The sequence below is a fragment of the Rhinoderma darwinii genome, chromosome 4 (genome assembly GCF_050947455.1).
Source record: "Rhinoderma darwinii isolate aRhiDar2 chromosome 4, aRhiDar2.hap1, whole genome shotgun sequence".
Taxonomy (NCBI): domain Eukaryota; kingdom Metazoa; phylum Chordata; class Amphibia; order Anura; family Rhinodermatidae; genus Rhinoderma; species Rhinoderma darwinii.
Window position 1 is genome coordinate 208,497,727 of NC_134690.1, and position 23,245 is coordinate 208,520,971.

Sequence of the window (23,245 nt, forward strand, 5' to 3'; positions counted from 1 at the left end):
AGGTCCAACCTGTTTTCCTTTTCAAACATTCCGAGTGTAGGGGGATTAATATGATGTCTGCCTCTTTATGTTTCCCTAACTAGTTCTGATGGAAATTAATGATGGCCACCATTGACACAACTATTGGTCTAATTTGATTTCATCTGTTCTGGGCAATGTAGGTGTATTACATATGTAAACCAATTTATTAAATCTATTTATAGTACATTAAACATTTATTTGCATATTCATAGCATCCAACTTTCAATTGACTGGAATCTCAATGTGTGTATAGGATGAAAATAAATACTTGCTTTAAAATGCTTCTCTCAAAGTTAGATATGTGTGTGGAAACACAAGATGAGGATATATATTTTATCTTCATCCTGCTGAACAAACTACAATGGATTCTACAGTGTCTTGGAAGTCAATGGCTCAAAAAATATATTAGACTGAAATTTAGACGAGTGTTCAAACAGACACTCACGCCAGGCACTTTATCCAGCATCCTAATCAGGATATTTCATACCGATATATATCGAGAGAGGAGAAATAAGACACAGACGCTGCTGGTATGCTCAAAATACTCCTCTGGGGTTTATTACCAAACTCAATTATAATAATATAATTCAAATGGGGTGTAGACTTGAGGTTAACCAATCAGAGACAATATGACAATATTTCTTATTCAGCCAATTACAGACACACGATACATTGCAGATACATCATTATAATTCTTCACACATCAGGTTTACAGGTGTCTTATCTCTCTTGGCAAGAATATTCCTGTAAGATGGGGGAGGCATTCCCACAAGCATATTTTCCACCCTCCCATCTCACTCCCTGTCCCTTCTCTGCAAGCTTCGTATGGTAACCAAGGTCAAAGATAACTAACTAAGAAATATACGAAATCAACATTAATATACTTGTCTTGAAGGAACAATGACTTTCTTATTCACTACAAAAGAACCAAGATGGGAACTCCAGACAAGATGGCTGCTGCACGAAACTAAATCATTTAAACACTATTATAATCACTTTCACATAATACATATCTTAGTAATTCGGCATCCTGCTTGATAATTCATAATGTAATTTCATACAGAGAATATAAGCAAATAAACCATCCTTCACAACAGCAATCAACCTATTTGGGAGTCAATGACTCAATCATAGTTTCTCAGACTGCCCACTATATCCATATCCAACATTTGTTCTGTCATCCCATCCTGTTAATAGATAGCTATTGATAACAGGTGGATTTGACACACAGGACCTGCTGTTACCGAAGCCGTCAGTCCGGCTGAACTGACAGATTCAGCTCTTCGCGCAAGATACAGCTTCTATGTATTTAGGATTAACAAGAAAACAATTAAAAGTTGTTTAAAATACCATAATACATTGTTTTATTTATAAAAATTGCAAAAATGTACACAGAATTTAAGTTAGCTATAGTCAAGAAGGTCTGTAACCAATGTTACATGTACATTTTACTGCATTAAAATGTAACATCCCCTACTAGAATGAATATATATTTATATTTATGATCTACTAGTGGAAATTGTGAACATTATTCCAGAGCTTAGCAGTTGATTAACTGTAACCTTGACCTAAACTTTGTGAAATTCTTGATATTTCTGGTGGCAGACGATTTGCATACCATTTAATGTTATAATGGTACAATTCTGTCATGCTTTTTCTGTTTCTTTGAATCCTAATAAACTTTGTAGCTTATTTAAAATGTTATGATAGAATAAATAGGAGTTTTGTACCAGTATGTACTCTAATTGATATTGAATAAAATTGAATTACTAATGCAACATTAAGCACAAACTACATTATAGGGACCAATTCTGAATGTCCAGAATGTATTCTATAAATATAGGTTACAATTCATACATATTTTTCTGGAGTTCATTTATTATAATTAACTTGATCTAAACTTTGTTCAATTAATGGTATTAATGTAAGTATAGATGAGCGAATCGATTCTAGACAAATAGAATTTGGTCTGAATTTCCCAAACATTTCGGATTTATTGAATTTTAAAACTTTTGGGGTTCGGCGACCGCCATTTTACAAATTAAAAAGGACCACATGACCTCAGGAGGGCTTCCCTATAATGCCTTGCAGGGAGCCTTCCCAAAATTGCACTGGGGTTATCCCTCCCTTTACCCATATACTGTATGCTGTGGTTACTTTGACATTACATGCTGGCTTGGCATTAAAAAGCTTGAAAGGGGTTGGATTTAACTTGGATACAGTCCTAGAAGACAATAGAGAGTCAGACATGAGACAATCAGGGCAATTTCGATTTAATCAAATTTATTCTGACTGAATAGAATGGGACAGCCTATTGGACCATATGTGACCCAAAATAAATAAAACCCCCACCGATCATTACAATGGGGTCTTGAGCCCCCAGTTCCTTCAGTGCACCCCCCAGCAGTGAGGATGAGCTGGATTGGAGCGGAGGACGAGCGTGCGCCCTACCACTCCATTGAATGTCTATGGGACTGATGGAAGCAGATGAGCACTGTACGTGTCTGTCTCCGTCAGTACCATAGACTTTGAATGAGTGCATGATCATCTGCAGCTCCATTTAAGGTTCTCCTCACCGAGGTGAGGGGACACGGGGGGTGTTCAGGACATCCTTTCTAGTGATTGGAGGGGGTCCCAGTGGTGGTGCCCAAAGAAATTAGACTCTTATCACCTATCTTGTGGATAGATGATACATCTTGATTCTGGGAATACCCCTTTAAAGTGAAACTCCAGTATTGAGCTACTTTTCAAATATATTGTAAAATTTATGAAATAACAGCTTTTCTGTTTTTGCTCCATTGGGACAGAGATATGACATCAATGGGAGCTATAAAAAAAAAATCCATACGCAATTTACTTGTTGTATAATACAAGTCAAGGAAAAATCCCTACAAAATGTCTCACATAAATGAGAGTATACACTAATATAAAATATATTATAATGCAAAATATAAATACGTTAGTACTTATTATTTAATCAGTTGTACAAACCACTTACAAGGACCCAATTAAAAACCTAATATGTACAAAAACAGGACAGTGTGATATAAGGCAGGGCAAAATAGGTTTTTACACGGTCATTAATACATATATGCACATGATGCAGCAATCGCCAGTAATACTTGCTATAGCATTTTTGCCAAATGCCAAAACTATTACCGGCTACCACCATGCAATTAAATAAGCCCTCGATATCTAAATCATCAATACCCACCACATTTTATCATAGGTGCCTTTACACTGTCCAGTCAATAGAGAGGAATGCCTGCAGGCAAACTGAACCCTTTTTCCTGACCACCCCAATTGTTAATAAAATATATATTTTATTAGGCTACGTGTAGAAAATTAGACAGACCACATAAATGTGTTTAAAATTGTCACTGCCAAAAGCCGAAATTGAAAGTGAACCACTGGACCAGACGCAGCAACGCAATTCAACGGTCAGGAGTAAGTGCTGAGTAGCACACAGCAAATCAATTAGCAAATTACATTGGCCAAATAGAAGCAGTGGGTTCGGCTTAGGCAGGAATTTAAAAACAAAGAGAGCCCCCCGACATGTTTCGCTAACTAGTAGCGTCCTCAGGGGTACACGGGGCTAATGGCGGCGCGGCGAGAAAACTACTCCTCTTATGGGAGTGTAAGATGACGTGGATGTGAATAGGGGGCGTGTATCAGAGCGAGCCGCCAATACGGCGGGGTAAGAGAATACAGCTATCAGAGGGACAAATTGTCCAGTAGAGAGTAATGTAGCAGGGCGCCAATAGCATGTAGCGGGCCGCGCAGGCGCACCGCCAAAACTACCGAGATAGTCCAGAAATGGCGCGCCTGCGCAGTAAAGCAGAAAAAGAACTTGGAATAAATGCTGTGTACAGCGAAGACACAGCGAATCGGCGCAAGCGCCGTCGGTATGTTCTTGGACTCAGTGCAAAGATCGATAAACAGCCCCCGCTATGATTTGACAGTAAGTATATATACATATGACTGGAACATCATACCAAAACCCCCATTTTTACAGGTACAATAATAAATTAAAGATGACAGGCGCCATACTAAAAAATATATATGGTCAAATCAAAAGATAATAAATACAGGTAAGTTAGACATAATGTAACCAAACGGAGCCCCTCTAGTAGAAGAGGAACTAGTAAATAAATATAGAGGCGATTAGATTGACAAGAAACCAACACATAAGAAATCGGCACATCAAGGTATAACTAAATATCCATACAAGATGCGAAAGGGAATAACAGGTAGAGTCACAGAAAGGCACCATAAGTGAATCCCTCGTTCAGCCCCTGAGGGGTCATAGAACCGAGACGGTGGATCCACCGTGCCTCCTCCTGTAGGAGCTTACGGTCCAGATTCCCAGCCCTAGGGCCCAACTTTAACTGTACAATGCCCCAAAATTGGAGCAACTTGGGATCACCAGAGTGAAACCTATGCATATGTCTTGAAAGAGTGGTGTCTTCCTTAAGGTTGATGGTGCTAAGGTGTCTAGACACTCTCCTCCTCAATTCCTGCAAAGTCTTGCCAACGTATAATTTGGGGCAAGGACATCTAGCCAGATATACAACCCCACTTCTTTTACAATTAAAAAATTGTTTTATCTCATATGACTTGCCATCGAGAGGGTTGGTGAATTTCTTAACGCTAGGCATCAGGGGGCAAAAGGAACATCTGCCACAAGGGTGAAACCCCATAACAGGTGATTTCAGCCAGGTAGATCCTGTACTGGAAGAAGTTGACAAACAATGGCTGTGTACCAAGAAATCACGCAGATTTTTTCCCCTACGGTAGGTAATAGCAGGGTTGGCAGGAATAGCATCTTTTAAGTCAGGGTCAGCAGTGAGGATGGACCAATGTCTTTTCAACACCCCAACAACCTGGGAGGAACATACATTGAAGGTGCCAATGCAACGGATGGCACTAGATGATGTTGACATTGCAGATTCAGTGCCTCTGTCAGAAAGTAGATCAGGTCTATGAGACGCCCTAGCCCTGGCATAAGCCCTATGTAGCCACTTTTTGGGATACCCCCGTGCCAAGAATTTTTGATAGAGTCCATCGCATTCTCTCTGGAAAGATAGCTCATCGGAACAATTGCGCTTGGCTCTCAAGTATTGGCCAATAGGTATCCCTCTCTTAAGGGCAGGAAGATGATGACTGTCCCAGTGTAAAAAGCTATTGGTAGCCGTAGCTTTACGAAATATATCAGTTTGGACACAGCCACCAGGGTCCAAAGAGATCTTAAGGTCAAGAAAATTAATCACCGGACCGTTTATATCGTAGGTGAATTTCATGCCAATAGAGTTATTGTTGAGCATAGACATGAAGTCAATAAATGTGTTTGCATCCCCATCCCACAGGATGAGAATGTCATCAATATATCTTCCCCAGAAGGAGATATGTGAAGTGAAAAAAAGAAGATCGTCAGAAAAAACGATAGTGAATTCCCACCAACCAAGAAAGAGGTTGGCGTAAGTGGGTGCACAAATGGTGCCCATGGCTGTGCCTTTTATCTGATGATAATATTTGGCATCAAAAGTGAAGAAATTATGAGTGAGCAGAAAACGTAATAGTGACAAGACAAAATTGTTATGTCGTTGAAATTGTGTGCCTTTAGTGCTCAAAAAATATTTTACTGCAGTGAGACCTAGATCGCCCCCTGATGCCTAGGGTTAAGAGATTCACCAACCCTCTCGATGGCAAGTCATATGAGATAAAACAATTTTTGAATTGTAAAAGCTGTGGGGTTGTATATCTGGCTAGATGTCCTTGCCCCAAATTATACGTTGGCAAGACTTTGCAGGAATGGAGGAGGAGAGTGTCTAGACACCTTAGCACCATCAACCTTAAGGAAGACACCACTCTTTCAAGACATATGCATAGGTTTCACTCTGGTGATCGCAAGTTGCTCCAATTTTGGTGCATTGTACAGTTAAAGTTGGGCCCTGTGGCTGGGAATCTGGACCGTAAGCTCCTACAGGAGGAGGCACGGTGGATCCACCGTCTCGGTTCTATGACCACTCAGGGGCTGAATGAGGGATTCACTTATGGTGCCTTTCTGTGACTCTACCTGTTATTCCCTTTCGCATCTTGTATGGATATTTAGTTATACCTTGATGTGCCGATTTCTTATGTGTTGGTTTCTTGTCAATCTAATCGCCTCTATATTTATTTACTAGTTCCTCTTCTACTAGAGGGGCTCCGTTTGGTTACATTATGTCTAACTTACCTGTATTTATTATCTTTTGATTTGACCATATATATTTTTTAGTATGGCGCCTGTCATCTTTAATTTATTATTGTACCTGTAAAAATGAGGGTTTTGGTATGATGTTCCAGTCATATGTATATATACTTACTGTCAAATCATAGCGGGGGCTGTTTATCGATCTTTGCACTGAGTCCAAGAACATACCGACGGCGCTTGCGCCGATTCGCTGTGTCTTCGCTGTACACAGCATTTATTCCAAGTTCTTTTTCTGCTTTACTGCGCAGGCGCGCCATTTCTGGACTATCTCGGTAGTTTTGGCGGTGCGCCTGCGCGGCCCGCTACATGCTATTGGTGCCCTGCTACATTACTCTCTACTGGACAATTTGTCCCTCTGATAGCTGTATTCTCTTACCCCGCCGTATTGGCGGCTCGCTCTGATACACGCCCCCTATTCACATCCACGTCATCTTACACTCCCATAAGAGGAGTAGTTTTCTCGCCGCGCCGCCATTAGCCCCGTGTACCCCTGAGGACGCTACTAGTTAGCGAAACATGTCGGGGGGCTCTCTTTGTTTTTAAATTCCTGCCTAAGCCGAACCCACTGCTTCTATTTGGCCAATGTAATTTGCTAATTGATTTGCTGTGTGCTACTCAGCACTTACTCCTGACCGTTGAATTGCGTTGCTGCGTCTGGTCCAGTGGTTCACTTTCAATTTCGGCTTTTGGCAGTGACAATTTTAAACACATTTATGTGGTCTGTCTAATTTTCTACACGTAGCCTAATAAAATATATATTTTATTAACAATTGGGGTGGTCAGGAAAAAGGGTTCAGTTTGCCTGCAGGCATTCCTCTCTATTGACTGGACAGTGTAAAGGCACCTATGATAAAATGTGGTGGGTATTGATGATTTAGATATCGAGGGCTTATTTAATTGCATGGTGGTAGCCGGTAATAGTTTTGGCATTTGGCAAAAATGCTATAGCAAGTATTACTGGCGATTGCTGCATCATGTGCATATATGTATTAATGACCGTGTAAAAACCTATTTTGCCCTGCCTTATATCACACTGTCCTGTTTTTGTACATATTAGGTTTTTAATTGGGTCCTTGTAAGTGGTTTGTACAACTGATTAAATAATAAGTACTAACGTATTTATATTTTGCATTATAATATATTTTATATTAGTGTATACTCTCATTTATGTGAGACATTTTGTAGGGATTTTTCCTTGACTTGTATTATACAACAAGTAAATTGCGTATGGATTTTTTTTTATAGCTCCCATTGATGTCATATCTCTGTCCCAATGGAGCAAAAACAGAAAAGCTGTTATTTCATAAATTTTACAATATATTTGAAAAGTAGCTCAATACTGGAGTTTCACTTTAAAGGGGTATTCCCAGAATCAAGATGTATCATCTATCCACAAGATAGGTGATAAGAGTCTAATTTCTTTGGGCACCACCACTGGGACCCCCTCCAATCACTAGAAAGGATGTCCTGAACCCCCCCCGTGTCCGCTCACCTCGGTGAGGAGAACCTTAAATGGAGCTGCAGATGATCATGCACTCATTCAAAGTCTATGGTACTGACGGAGACAGACACGTACAGTGCTCATCTGCTTCCATCAGTCCCATAGACATTCAATGGAGTGGTAGGGCGCACGCTCGTCCTCCGCTCCAATCCAGCTCATCCTCACTGCTGGGGGGTGCACTGAAGGAACTGGGGGCTCAAGACCCCATTGTAATGATCGGTGGGGGTTTTATTTATTTTGGGTCACATATGGTCCAATAGGCTGTCCCATTCTATTCAGTCAGAATAAATTTGATTAAGAGGAGTAGTTTTCTCGCCGCGCCGCCATTAGCCCCGTGTACCCCTGAGGACGCTACTAGTTAGCGAAACATGTCGGGGCGGCTCTCTTTGATTTTAAATTCCTGCCTAAGCCGAACTCACTGCTTCTATTTGGCCAATGTAATTTGCTAATTGATTTGCTGTGTGCTACTCAGCACTTACTCCTGACCGTTGAATTGCATTGCTGCGTCTGGTCCAGTGGTTCACTTTCAATTTCGGCTTTTGGCAGTGACAATTTTAAACACATTTATGTGGTCTGTCTAATTTGCTACACGTAGCCTAATAAAATATATATTTTATTAACAATTGGGGTGGTCAGGAAAAAGGGTTCCGTTTGCCTGCAGGCATTCCTCTCTATTGACTATGTGTATTGTACCTGCTGACTACCCAGGGTCTCAATTTGTTTTTTTGTCTTTTACACTGTCCAGCACCCCAATGCGCTTTCCGTACCTGACGACAAAGGAAAAATCATCCGCCAGAGGAAAAAATGTCTCCCCATGACGGCGTACAAAAAAGCGTCATCTGGGAATTAGACATGATGGGGAAAAATAATTCTCCATCATGTAACTGTTACCCGTCAATGGAAAAATGATCTGCCAGAGGGAAACATGTTTCCCCATGGCAGAGTACAAGAAAGAGTCATCTGGGAATTAAACATTTTTCCCTCTGGTGAATGACTTTTCTATTGACAGGTAGCAGAGTTACATGATGGGGAATTATTTTTCCCTGTCATGTCTAATTACCAGGTGATGCTTTCTTGTAGTCCTCCATGGGGAAACATTTTTCTCTTTGACAGATGACTTTTCCATTAAGAGGTAGCAGAGTTACATGACAGGGAAAAATAATTTCCTATCATGTAAATCTGCTACCTGTCAATGGAAAAATTATCTGCCAGAGGGAAAAAATGTTTTCCTATGACAAAGTACAAGAAAGCGTCACCTGGGAATTAGACATAATGGGGAAAGTCTGCTACCTGTCAACTGATTTTTTTTTATATAAAGAAATAATTGAAAATAACAATGTTGGGGGCCCCCCCATTTTTCATAACCAGCCAGATACAATAAAACAGCTGCAGCTTAACATTACCAGAATGGGAAGGACCATGTTTTTTCTCTCTTCCCAGCCTGATAATACCAGCCTGCGGCCACCCCAGTACCCGGCCATCACTTCATATGGTCAGGTACTGGATTGTACCCGGCTCTTCTTGGGACTCCTGGTGGCGGTGGGTACCAGAGTAAGAATGGTGGGTTAGTGCTAGCCTTTCTACTGGCTAACACTGAGCCCGACTTAATAATGGACACTGTCAATCAACCCATTACCAAGGTGGTAATAACGTTTTTTTTTTAAAAATAATCATATAGACGTAAGAAAATAGTTTTTATTTTAATAAAAATGTCCCCACACAACCGTCTTTGAACATTTTATTACAAGAAAACCCCCAAAAAAGTAGCTCATCAAATTAAAACGACAAACGACTCTACGACATAGTCCAAACGGTCCAGCAGAACCTGCAAAACAAAACAAACACATTAGCAGTATGAAAAATCAGTGGTCTTCTGTCTTTAGCCTATTTAGGAAAAAATAGGTTAATGATGGAAGCTCTGACAGAGTGCGACTTCTTAAATTGCCCACTAAACCATGCCCCCAAAGGTTTGTCAGGTTTTTCAGTGATGAATGCTGCCATAACTACTGCTGTAGCAGTCATAGCGGCTGATACGGGGCCCGCGGCATGAGGAGCAGCGACACCACATTCAATAGTTTCTGCATCCTTCGGACGCAGATGCTATTGAACACTATGACAGAGCAGGGAGGTATCTTCCTTCTCTGCCATAGGCTACTGTATTACAGTGGTATAACTCTAGGTGTCGCAACTGCGACCGGGCCCCTAAACCTGGGGGGCCCACAGGTCTCCCGTAGTCACACAGCGCTGACCGCGCTGGTCCCGCCTCCTGAATGCTGGAGCAAGGAGCTGATGGCCCCTTCCTCCAGCATTCACTCTGCCGTGAGCGGCTCGGCGCAGGCAGGCATGATGTAGTGACGTCATCGCGCCTGTCTGCGCCGAGTCACTCACAGCACAGGCCGGAGAAGAAGGATCCTCCACCCGCCGTGAGAACTGGGATTGGTAAGTATTTATGTTATTATATTTCTATTAGGCACTATGGGGCATTATACTGGGTAGGGAAGGGGGGCTGATATGGTGGCCCCTATTGGAGCATTTTACTCTCCTGTCAGACTAGACGCTCTGACCATGAGACACACCAAAATACCTCCTTTAAAATCTGGCGCCACACTTAAACGGAGCCCATTCGGTGCCATGCTACTACGTCCGCACACATGATTAGAGACTTCGCCAGCCTACTGTACCTGCCTGTAAACAGAATAAACATCAAAACATATCTTAACCAATTAGTGACCGCCAATACGCCTTTTCACGGGGGCCACTAACAGGCTTTACTCTGATGCATACGCCTTTTTACTGCACTGCATTAGAATAAAAGCACCACTGGAAGGAGGGAAAGCTCCCTGCTCTCAGCTACCAGAGTTAGTTGAGGACTTGGAGCACTGACTAGGGACACGTGATCGCCGGTCTTCAACGAATATAATACAGTTACCGTAATACCGTTATAATATGGTAGAACGTGAAAATAAGTTTTTTAGCTCCTCTCACCATGAATGTTTGGTGAGAGAAAAATAAATAAATAATTATATTAGGCTTCCGAAGCCACCCCCCTTTCCCCCCGAAGCCGAAAAAAAAAAATGGTGCACGTATGCACTGTAAATGTAAGGCAGAGTCTGCCTGTGCATAGTTACTGATCAGGAACCATTATAATTGGTCCCTGGTCAAATGGTCACTGTCAGTGCCGCACCTGCCAAGAGGCGAGGCGAGCCTGCTGCCTCAGGTGGTGCCACCTAGTTAAAAAGGAGGGCGGCATTTTGTGCACTGTCTTTACTTTACAGCAATATCTACAAATTAGATTATTCAATGTAAAGGTCCACTTTTAAAACACAAATTTGTATTTAGATATAATCTACATAAAGAGTTTAGTACCTTTGTAAATGCTTTACTGCAGTATAGAGCATTGCATTATAGGAGATATGCATTAAGAGTTGTGTCTGTCAACATACTGTCCACTATTCCATTAGCAACCAGCAGATTTGTGAATACAGCTTTGGCCTTTAATACAGGCGCTAACTCAGGATTAGTACAAGATAAGTAATATAATGTATTTACACCGTTGCCAAACTTTTTTGTGTAGATCATATCTATATAAAAATGAAGTGAACCCATGTCATAAAAGTAAATGCCAGCCTAGTCACATGTTTATTTTAGTTTGCACCATTCAAGGATATTGAAATGTAGCCTTTAACCCTAAAACTATTAGTCATTTGCATGACTTGAAACTTTTGTATAATGAGAAAATGGAAGTTTTGACAAGGTAAAATGGAATTTTTCTAAAGTTATGACACACCAATAAGAGAGCATACTGTATGTAGTATTTCTTAGAAATGATTATTTTATAGTCTGCAAGACAATTTTAAAAGACTTTCCAAATTGCTGTTTAAATTATGCCTTCTTCCATATAAAATGTTTTTTATCACTGTCTAAAGGAGCTGTGTATCTGGTGCAGGTTCATCATAAAGACTTCTTTCTATGCATTAAAAAATGAGCTGGAAACATAGAGCCGATTAGACATGCTGCAAATATTCTGATAAATGCCTATTTTCTACTGGCATATTTTGTAAGGCTTCATTGCCTGGCTGATGACTTTGCCTTATCCTGTGTCCAAAGAAATGGGAAATTTTTTTGCTATAAAGACTGTGCATTGGGCCAGATGGCTTCAGAGGGATTTTAGAAATAAACATTTTGTCAGAGGCAGATGTGTGAGGGAAATACAAAATTTGAGGATTCTATGCTCATTTGTATGAACCGCTCATCATCTCTCTCGCTGCACTTTTTATTCTGCCCAATTTCATTTTATTGTTGCTATTTCTAATGTTTTCACTCAGTGAAAACATTTGCATTGGGCGAGATTAAAAACAATTACAATTGGAAATGCTCAATTTCAGTTTAATAAAACAAACCGTCTGGCCAAACTGAAAGACTTGGCCAAATTGCAGGAAATCAATAGAAGAATTCAATACGTACAATCAATTCTCATGAAAACAAGTGAATAGGAATAACATAAATTAAATGTATATAAGCCTAGACAATTGAACACATCCGAAATTACTATGACTGAGCCACAAAACAGAATGCACAATCCAGAGCCCATGAAATCCTATTGGCGGCTTACAAGTCAAGGAACAATCTGAAGTCTGTCCTTTTCTAATTAAGCTGTACTCCGCAGAAATAGTCAGTACCCAGACATGAGACCGTTTTGGGTATCTTATTCTGTTCCTTGTTTTGTTTTTTTGCTCACTTTTAATGTGATTTTATTAATATTTATTGCTGATAGCTGAACTGGCTTGTTACACATAAGACTTTCTGACTACTTAGGCATTTATGCCACCTAAAATGTTTTAAGAAGCGAGCACAAGAAACTCTATATTAAAGCGACTGTAGCATAGTCACTTTGGATATGATGTATATCTGCAGCTGACATCTGTTCTCCTGCAAAATCACACTAGTGGCTAAAAGTTGCCAGCATGATCCTGGCGGTCCTCTCCCAGGACAGGATATTATAGGATTACAAAAGGATAGGCTCCTGCATAGGGCTGCCATTATCAGGGCACTACAGGACATCAGAGATGTAACATTAAGCACCTGGGTCCATTGCAAACTGTGTAACAGGCCCCCCCAACCTACCATGTACCATAGTAGAGCCAGATGCGACAGCTATACCTGAATATTGTAAATGTATAGGCACACCAAGAGAAGCTTTATCTAATTGAAACAAAAAAAAAAAAAAAAAAAATGGTCTATCATACTCTATAGCACTTATATGCATTCCTTGCATGTATAAAGTAATTACTTTGTGCTACATTTATTCACTGTAATAGCATGTCTACATAAAATATATTTTTAAGTTTAGTAAATATATATTATATTTAATTTCTATAGGAGAGGCAGCACATACGTCATACACATGCTTAACCCAAGGGATAATGGGAGTTACCCTCCCTGACCATTAGCTACCTTTACCGTGACAAAAACTCTGCCGGCTGTCCTGACCATTAGCGACATTAACCGTTACGAACCGTTACTCTGTGGGTAGCGACCTGGGGTTACCCTGCAGCAAAGTCCACATCCCTGTACAGGGGTTAAAGGGTGAACACCAGGGGTTCTCTTAGACTCCGCTCCCGGAGTAACCCTATGTTAAATCCCTTGGTGACAAGGTGGGTTCAAACCGCCCTGTGTAAGCCCAGTTACAGCCCATTCCTCGGGCTCCATGACAGTGCCCTGTTGTGGCATATGAATGTCATAGAGGGGGCCCCACTCGGGACCCCCTCTATGAGCCAGATCTCTGGCGGATTTGAGTCATTCATCTATTAAAGGGAACCTTTCATCTGCCCATATATGTGCAGCTGAGTCCAGCATGTAATGGGCAAGGCTGCAGAAACCCTGGTACACTTTACATTTTTCCCTACCCTCCTCTGTTATTTAGATATCGGTGCCGTTATGTTTGGTGCCCGATATTTATATAACCCCCTGAACTCTCAGAGGGGCGTGTAATCGCAAGGGGGCATGTTACTATGGTTGTGCTAGAGCTGGAGAGAGGAGAGCGTGTGTACGCGCACACTCTCACTCTTCAGCTCTCGGCAGACAAGACTGATCTCTCGGCAGACATCACACAGCCTTGTACATGTATGCCGAACCCGTAAGGCGGCGTGTAATGGCAAGGGGGCGTGTCACTGCTATGGACAGTGCAAGAGCTGGAGAGAGGAAAGTGTGTACTCTCTCACTCACTCTACAGCTCTCGGCAGGCAAGGACAAGACTGTGATCTCTCACGAGAGATCAAAGTCTTGTACTTGTCTGCCGAGAGCTGAAGAGTGAGTGAGTGAGAGCGTGTGCGCGCGTGCGCGCGCACACGCTCTCCTCTCCAGCTCTTGCACTGTCCGTAGCAGTGACTCGCCCTATTGCCATTACACACGCCATTGCCAGTTTGGCAGACAAGTACAAGACTGTGTGATCTCTCGCGAGAGATCACAGTCTTGTCCTTGTCTGCCAAGAGCTGAAGAGTGAGAGCGTGCGCGCGCACACGCTCTCCTCTCTCCAGCTCTTGCTGTGGCACTGTCCGTAGCTGATTGGACAGTGTCACAGCCATAGTAACACACCCCCTTGTCATTACACCCCCCATTGACAGTTCAGGGGGTTATTTAAATATCGGGCATCAAATCTAACGGCACCGATATCTAAATAACGGAGGAGGGTAGGGAAAAAATGGAAAGTGCCCCAGGGTTTGTGCAGTCCTGCACATTACATGCTGCACTCAGCTGCACATGTATGGGCAGATGAAAGGTTCTCTTTAAATGAACAGCCACCATGTAATACTACATTTCTGGCCGGCCAACACAGATCAGGCATGTTTCCATCTTCATGTGTTGAGGAGTTAATAAGCTGGGAAAGTAGAGTTTGACATCACAAATCTGCATGTAAGTGATATTTTTGAAGCTTTGCAAGTGAATAATAGATTCCCCCTAACAATAAATTGAATTTAAAGTTTATAGTTTAAAGTTTGTTTGGCTAGGTAGCATAAACAGCACTTAAAAGAAAATCCTGGGGATATATTTATTTCTCTAATAAATGTACTGCTGGAAAATGAACAGCTCCAGGGTGTTTTCCATCAATAAATTGATTGCTTTTTTTTTCTTTTTTGAGCCTGTGGCACAATGACCTGTAGAGCATTGCATTTATTTAAATACTAAGCAAAAATCGAAGCAACAACCTGTCTCTTCTAATTATCATCTTACTTCCTGATGGCTGTGAGAAAGAAAATGATGACTTAGTTGTTATTTGTCATCTGCTGTCATGATAGTAGATATATACATTTCCCATTGGGAGCTAATTTTTATTCTCCCTGAATAATTTACACTACATAGATTAGTTTTATATCCCATGTCCAATTATTACCTCTCAGCCTAAGGTTCATAGTGAGCCATTCTCCAGTGATTTTATCTTGAGATTTCAGGGTTTATTTACTAAATATTGAAAGGTTGTTTCCATACAAACATTTCTTTGACAAAGTGTTTCCATCTACTGTTTTTTTTTTTTAAAGCAGATAAGGCTTCGTTCACATCTGCATCAGGGCTCCGTTGCGACATTCTGTCTGAGCTTTCTGTTGGAACGGAGCCCTGACTGACACAAACTGAAACCATTGGTTTCCGTTTCCATCACCATTGATCTCAATGGTGACGGATCCGGTGCCAATAGTTTCAGTTTGTCTCCGTTGTGCAAGTGTTCTGTCGTTTTAACGGGATGAATACCGTAGTCGATTACGGTAATCATCCTGTCAAAATGACAAAACCCTTGCACAACGGAGACAAACTGAAACTATTGGCACCGGATCCGTTACCACTGAAATGGTGATGGAAACGGAAACCTACGGTTTCAGTTTGTGTCAGTCAGGACTCCGTTCCGATGGAAAGCTCCGACAGAACAGCAGAATGGACCCCCGACGCATATGTGAATGAATCCTAAGCTGTGCTTTAGTCAGTGCAGCTTGAACCTTTCTCAGGGCCAGATCAAGGTTGGTGGATTAGGTTTTTGTGTGGTCCCCTACGAAGTTAGTGTCAGAAAATGGATGGCTAATTTAAGATGGACGTAAACATTAGATAATTTCAGCAGCAGAGCCGTAGCTAGGTTTTCCATTACCCAGGGCAGCTGCCCTAGCCCTGTATCTAAATACCCTGGCTAAGGCAAGGTGGCTTGTTGACACTACTACCTTGGGTAACATGCCCCGTGTGACTGCTCAGTTACACCCCTGGCCAGCAGATTCTACTGATGTTTTTTTTTTTTTTTACTACAATAAAGGCAGGGGTACACAGCTTTACGTGGCATAAAAATGGAAGTGGCAGTTTAACTAATGTATGTCCTGTAAAACTCAGTCGTACAATATTGGTCCTTAAAAGAATAAGTTAAAAAAATTACTTTGTAGCCAAATCCTGGAGTCCACTAGCTCTTTTAAAGCATTTGTTTCTTCCTTACCTGTCAAAAGATCGCCCTCCTCTTCCTATGCTACCAAAATCTCGTGAGCCATCCATGTCTCACTTTGATTCATGAAGTTGAGACAATTCCTTTGCAACTGAAAGCTCCCAGCACCTTGGATTGTCCCAGGTATCTTGCATCACTTCAAGTGTTGTCCATTGAGTTTTTTAGAAGACACATTTTATGTATTTTTGCATCAATTTCTTTTCCCATTTGTTCTTTAATGTAACGTTAGAGATAGGAAAGGGTGTAGATGACCACTGAACTCTCCAATAGTACTGTAACAGTAGCTCTGTGGTTTGAAAAAACAAGTGGTTTGTATATCAAGTGGAGTTCCAAAAACCGGATTGATTTACTGTGTTGTGTGTGACAAAGTGGGGGGCCATTGTATGTGATATATGTATTGATTGCTTGCTTGCTACAAAGTTTGCAAAAGTGACATTATTTAAAACCATTTTTCCCTTGCAGTTTCCTTCCAGAGTAGCTGAGTAAGGGGGAGGGGTTAGCTGCTACCAGGTGCTATAAATCAGGCCTCACTACTCTGTAGAGCCTGCTCTGTGGCTTGAAAAAACAAGTGGTTTGTATATCAAGTGGAGTTCCAAAAACTGGAGTTAAAAAGAGGAGTTAAAGCCCAAGTAAGTGCTCTTCTACTTCTTTTTCTTTTTGATTAACACCTGTTCGCTGTTTTTTTTGTAACTTGGATAATGGATAGCAAGATTGGAGGTTTTCTTCAGTGCACAGTTTGCCATATGTATGCACGACTGGAGCCGGAGTTCCAGGGTGAATATCTCTGTGGCAGATGTGAGCATGTTGTTCACCTGGAAGCTCGTATTAGAGATCTGGAGGAGCAGAATGCAACACTGAGGAGGATAGACAATTTTGAGCGGAGCTTGCTGCTCACAGAGCATGGAGTTAGTGGGTTTGAACTGGAGGGTGAAGACATGGGTGAGCAGGATCAGGTAAGTAGCTGGTTTAATGTAGTTAGGGGCAGTAGAAAGGGGTCAAAGAAAAGCAAGGCCATTCCGGTTTCTGACATTCCAGGCAAAATTGCCAAGTTGGGTGATGATGCGAGGGTGTCAGTCTCAGAAATGGCAGCCCTAGTGGATACTGATCTCCCTAACAGCCGGGAGAACAGCCCAGCTAGTAGTCGGCGGGATGGTAATGCAGGTAAGCCAAGACAATTGATAGTCGTAGGGGATTCTATAATCAGGAAGACGGATAGAATAATTTGTCGCCAAGACCACCTCAACCGAATGGTTTGCTGTCTCCCTGGTGCCAGGGTTCGGCATGTGGTGGAACGGGTGGACAAATTGCTGGGAGGGGCTGGTGATGATCCAGCTGTCGTGGTCCATGTCGGTACCAACGACAGAATAAATGGTAGGTGGAGGAGCCTTAAGAATAATTTTAAAGAACTAGGCTACAAACTGAAGGGAAGGACCTCCAAAGTAGTATTCTCAGGAATACTGCCTGTGCCATGCGCATCACAGGAAAGACAGCGGGAGCTCAGGGAGTTAAATGCATGGCTGAAGTCTTGGTGTAGAGGAGAAGGATTTGGGTTCCTAGAGCACTGGGCTGACTTTTCATTGGGGTACAAACTGTATTCTGCAGATGATTTGCACCTAAATGGAAGGGGGTCCGCTGTGCTGGGGGAGAGAATTCTAGCTGGGGTGGCGGAGTATTTAAACTAGGGCTGAGGAGGGAGGTCAATGTAGAAAAAAAAGGGGTAGCCAGGTTAGAGAGGGGTCAGACTATATTGGTGGGGGGAGAAACAGAATGTGGGGAGAGGACTAGACAACAAGATAAGGAGATCCTTTCGTTACAAAACATCAGTGTAAATAAAAAGGCCCGATTAATGTCAAATCACATTTCTGATAATAAAAGTGAAAAACTGACAGGCAAGTTAAAGTGTATGTTCACAAATGCCAGAAGTCTAGCAAGCAAAATGGGGGAGCTGGAGGCCTTGATACTGGAAGAAAATATAGATATAGTTGGTGTTGCTGAAACATGGCTGGACTCTTCACATGACTGGGCTGTAAATCTACAGGGTTTTACACTTTTTTGGAAAGACAGGACAAATAGGAAAGGTGGTGGTGTATGTCTGTATGTGAGAAATGATATGAAGGCGAGTGTGAAAGAGACAATAGTGGGTGAAGACTGTGAGGAGGTTGAAACCTTGTGGGTGGAACTAGAAAGGGAGGTAAACACTGAAAAAATTACTTTTGGTGTAATCTATAGACCCCCCAATATAACTGAGGAGATGGAGGGTCAGATATATAAACAGATGGAGCAGGCTGCACAGGCGGGTACTGTAGTGATAATGGGAGATTTTAATTTCCGGGATATTAATTGGTGTCATGGTTCGGCTTCAACTGCAAAGGGGAGACATTTCCTCAACCTGTTGCAGGAAAATTTTATGGGCCAGTTTGTGGAAGACCCGACTAGAGGTGAAGCTCTGTTGGATCTGGTCATTTCTAATAATGCAGATCTTGTTGGGAATGTCAATGTTCGTGAAAACCTCGGTAACAGTGATCATAATATAGTTACATTTTACCTATACTGTAAAAAACAAACGCAGGCTGGGAGGGCAAAAACATTTAATTTTAAGAAAGCCAATTTCCCCAGGATGAGGGCGGCAATTCAGGATATAGACTGGGAAGAACTAATGTCAAATAATGGAACAAATGATAAATGGGAGATTTTCAAATCTACTTTGAGTTATTATAGTGCAAAATGTATTCCTATAGGTAACAAGTATAAACGACTCAAATTAAACCCCACATGGCTTACACCTTCTGTGAAAGGGGCAATACATGACAAAAAAAGGGCATTTAAAAAATACAAATCTGAGGGTACAGCTGTAGCCTTTGTAAAATATAAAGAGCTTAATAAAATCTGTAAAAATGTAATAAAATTAGCAAAAATACAAAATGAAAGGCAGGTGGCCAAGGATAGTAAAACAAATCCTAAAAAATTCTTCAAGCATATAAATGCAAAAAAACCCAGGTCTGAACATGTAGGACCCCTAGATAATGGTAATGGGGAGTTGATCACAGGGGATCAAGAGATGGCAGAGTTACTAAATGGGTTCTTTAGCTCTGTATATACAACTGAAGAAGGAGCAGCTGATGTAGCCGGTGCCAGTGCTGTTAATATATCAGTTGATATACTGAACTGGATGAATGTAGAGATGGTCCAAGCTATATTAAATAAAATAAATGTGCACAAGGCCCCGGGACCAGATGGGTTACACCCTAGAATTCTTAAAGAGCTTAGTTCAGTTATTTCTGTCCCCCTTTTCATAATATTCAGAGAATCTCTAGTGACTGGTATAGTGCCAAGGGACTGGCGCAGGGCAAATGTGGTGCCTATTTTCAAAAAGGGCTCTAGGTCTTCCCCAGGTAATTATAGACCAGTAAGCTTAACATCCATCGTGGAGAAAATGTTTGAGGGGCTATTGAGGGACTATATACAGGATTATGTGACAATAAATAGCATTATAAGTGACAGCCAGCACGGTTTTACGAAGGACAGAAGTTGTCAAACTAACCTAATCTGTTTTTATGAAGAGGTGAGCAGAAGTCTAGACAGAGGGGCCGCTGTGGATTTAGTGTTTTTGGACTTTGCAAAGGCATTTGACACTGTCCCCCATAGACGCCTAATGGGTAAATTAAGGACTATAGGTTTAGAAAATATAGTTTGTAATTGGATTGAGAATTGGCTCAAGGACCGTATCCAGAGAGTTGTGGTCAATGATTCCTACTCTGAATGGTCCCCGGTTATAAGTGGTGTACCCCAGGGTTCAGTGCTGGGACCACTATTATTCAACTTATTTATTAATGATATAGAGGATGGGATTAATAGCACTATTTCTATTTTTGCAGATGACACCAAGCTATGTAATATAGTTCAGACTATGGAAGATGTTCATGAATTACAGGCAGATTTAAACAAACTAAGTGTTTGGGCGTCCACTTGGCAGATGAAGTTTAATGTAGATAAATGTAAAGTTATGCATCTGGGTACCAACAACCTGCATGCATCATATGTCCTAGGGGGAGCTACACTGGCGGATTCACTTGTTGAGAAGGATCTGGGTGTACTTGTAAATCATAAACTCAATAACAGCATGCAGTGTCAATCAGCTGCTTCAAAGGCCAGCAGGATATTGTCGTGTATTAAAAGAGGCATGGACTCGCGGGACAGGGATGTAATATTACCACTTTACAAAGCATTAGTGAGGCCTCATCTAGAATATGCAGTCCAGTTCTGGGCTCCAGTTCATAGAAAGGATGCCCTGGAGTTGGAAAAAATACAAAGAAGAGCAACGAAGCTAATTAGGGGCATGGAGAATTTAAGTTATGAGGAAAGATTGAAAGAATTAAACCTATTTAGCCTTGATAAAAGACGACTAAGGGGGGACATGATTAACTTATATAAATATATTAATGGCACATACAAAAAATATGGTGAAATCCTGTTCCTTGTAAAACCCCCTCAAAAAACAAGGGGGCACTCCCTCCGTCTGGAGAAAAAAAGGTTCAAGCTGCAGAGGCGACAAGGCTTCTTTACAGTGAGAACTGTGAATCTATGGAATAGTCTACCGCAGGAGCTGGTCACAGCAGGGACAGTAGATGGCTTTAAAAAAGGGTTAGATAATTTCCTAGAACAAAAAAATATTAGCTCCTATGTGTAGACATTTTTCCTTCCCTTTTCCCTTCCCTTGGTTGAACTTGATGGACATGTGTCTTTTTTCAGCCGTACTAACTATGTAACTATGTAACTATGTAACATAGCCTGGCGTAACATGGAGTTAAGAAGTGATCGCTGCTTCAGGGATGAGGCCCCAGAAATATGAGCCAATGCTGCTGCCAATGCACTTAGGGCTCTATTTTTCTCAATCAACTCTCCAGCATATGTTTTAAAATGTTCAATAAAATTAGCAGGTACAGAGTCCAATGACTTAATGGCATTGGCACTAGATGATTTAGCCACATTCAATATGAATGGGATTCCAACTCTCTTGAAGGTGATTCCCATACAGTACTTCTCTCAACATTGTGCAAGTAATATCTGTCTCTGGGTTCATAAAGAGAAATACAGATTCCTGTGCGGAACGCTCTGTCTGTGTGTCCTGAACAGTAGACATAAGCATCTGCTTCTTTTGGTGCAGAATATAACAAAACAAGACCAACTTCTGGAATGTTTAGACCACGGGCAGCAACATTGGTTGCAATTAAAATATTGAAAAATCTATTTTTTAAAACTTTTCAGGATGACATCATTCTCCTTTTGTTGAGGATCTCCATGCAATACTTTTCCACTCTGTTTTAATGAGGGACAATTTGTTGACAACTCATAAGCTTCTAACTTGGAGTCAAAGAAAATCATTGTTTTTCCATAGCTTCCACTGTATACCTGAATTACATCACCGAGGATGACAGGTTTCTGGTATCTGTTACACTCATTGGCCAAATGCTCAACAGTAATGGCCGCCCTTTGTCCTACAAGGTAAATGTTTCCATACTCTTCTCTCATGTACTTCTTAGTAACATTGTACATCCAATCAGGGTAGCTTGCAGAGAAGAGATTAGTCTGTGGATTCTCATTAGGATCAAATTTATAATGGGCAGATAATATTTTTTCAACCAGTTCAGAAAACAACATGTCAAAAATAATGTCAACCTCATTCAACATCACATGTTTCAAAACAGTGAGATTGAATTTATAGTTCTGGATCAGATCTCTTACATGACCAGGGATCCAGACCAGGATATCAATCCCAGTTTTTATGGCAAATACTTTCTGCTGTCAAGGCGATCCCCCATAGAAATAACAGGTCTTCAGCTTATTAGAGAGGCTGCAAATTTAATTTGTTATATGAATTGCAAGTTCTCTAGTGGATGTAAGGAAAAGCACCCTGGGGGGGTCATCCTTGCACCAATGGGTTTTCATATTGTATTAGTTTCTCATTGAAAGGGATCACAAATGATAAGGCTTTTCCTGTACCAGTGCGAGTCCTGACTACAACATCTTTGCCGCTTTAAGCAGTATTGAAGTTTTTGACTTGAATAGGAAACAGGTAAGCGACTCCTTTAGCATTTAGATTTACAATTGTTTCTTGACTTATATTTCAAGATATTTGATGAAATTTCCTCCTAGGCAGTCTCCTCATCATCTAATTTGGATTCCTCCTCATTTTTTCCTGCCTCGGGGTCCATTCTCCTTTTCATGGCTTCTGGTGCGTTGTTATGTGTGGTTTCCCTTTTTCTACTCTAAATATTATAGGTTTTCTTTGTTTTGTTTACCGCTCTTTTTGCTGCTAATCTGAGGTTCAGATTCTGCTGTTTCTTGCGGTTCTGATTCCTCCTGCTTACTTTTTCGTTTTCTCTTCTTTGATTCCTATGCTTTAGGAGCTTCGGTATCTTCTTGCTCCTCATGAATTCGCTCGGTTGCTTTAGGAGGACTCTCTTTTTCAGCAAGCTTCGTTTTTCAGTTTCAGTGTCTGTTTATTGTTATTACAATCTTTAGTCACTTGTCTATTGATATTAGACACTTGCTCCAAATCAGGTTCTTCTGTTTCCCCATTCTGGATCTTTCATTTAGTCTTCTTGAATGTAGGAATGTCTTCTTGTTGTCGACTCTCCCCTCCATTTCTCCGGTGTGAAGTAATCCAGGCATTAATTTTAGTCTCTAAAAGTCTCGCACCCAAGAGAAGGGGGAATGAGTAGCGGCCACACTACAAGGAAAGCGTAAAAAGGGCAGATACCGTGATGTTGACAGCGTTCAATGACAATCTAAAATTGTATGAGGGCAGCCCATCTTTCCTGTGATGTCTGCTGTTGGCATGTAGGATCCTTTGAGTCAGCGATTTCTGGCAGCAGATTATCCAGATTTCCTTATGACAATAAAATGCAGTCACCCATTGGATTTCTTCCAGTTAGCAAATATCAGACTCCATGCAATGAGAACGGTGCTGCACATATTAAAAGTTTTTGTTGGAGGCATG

At 41.3% G+C, this 23,245-nt stretch overlaps 1 pseudogene; it reads right to left on the minus strand.

Moving 5' to 3' along the window:
• Nucleotides 1–8,487: 8,487 nt before the first annotated feature.
• LOC142760494 (nucleolar RNA helicase 2-B pseudogene) lies at nt 8,488–22,917 on the minus strand (annotated as a pseudogene).
• Between the last annotated feature and the right edge of the window lie 328 nt (nt 22,918–23,245).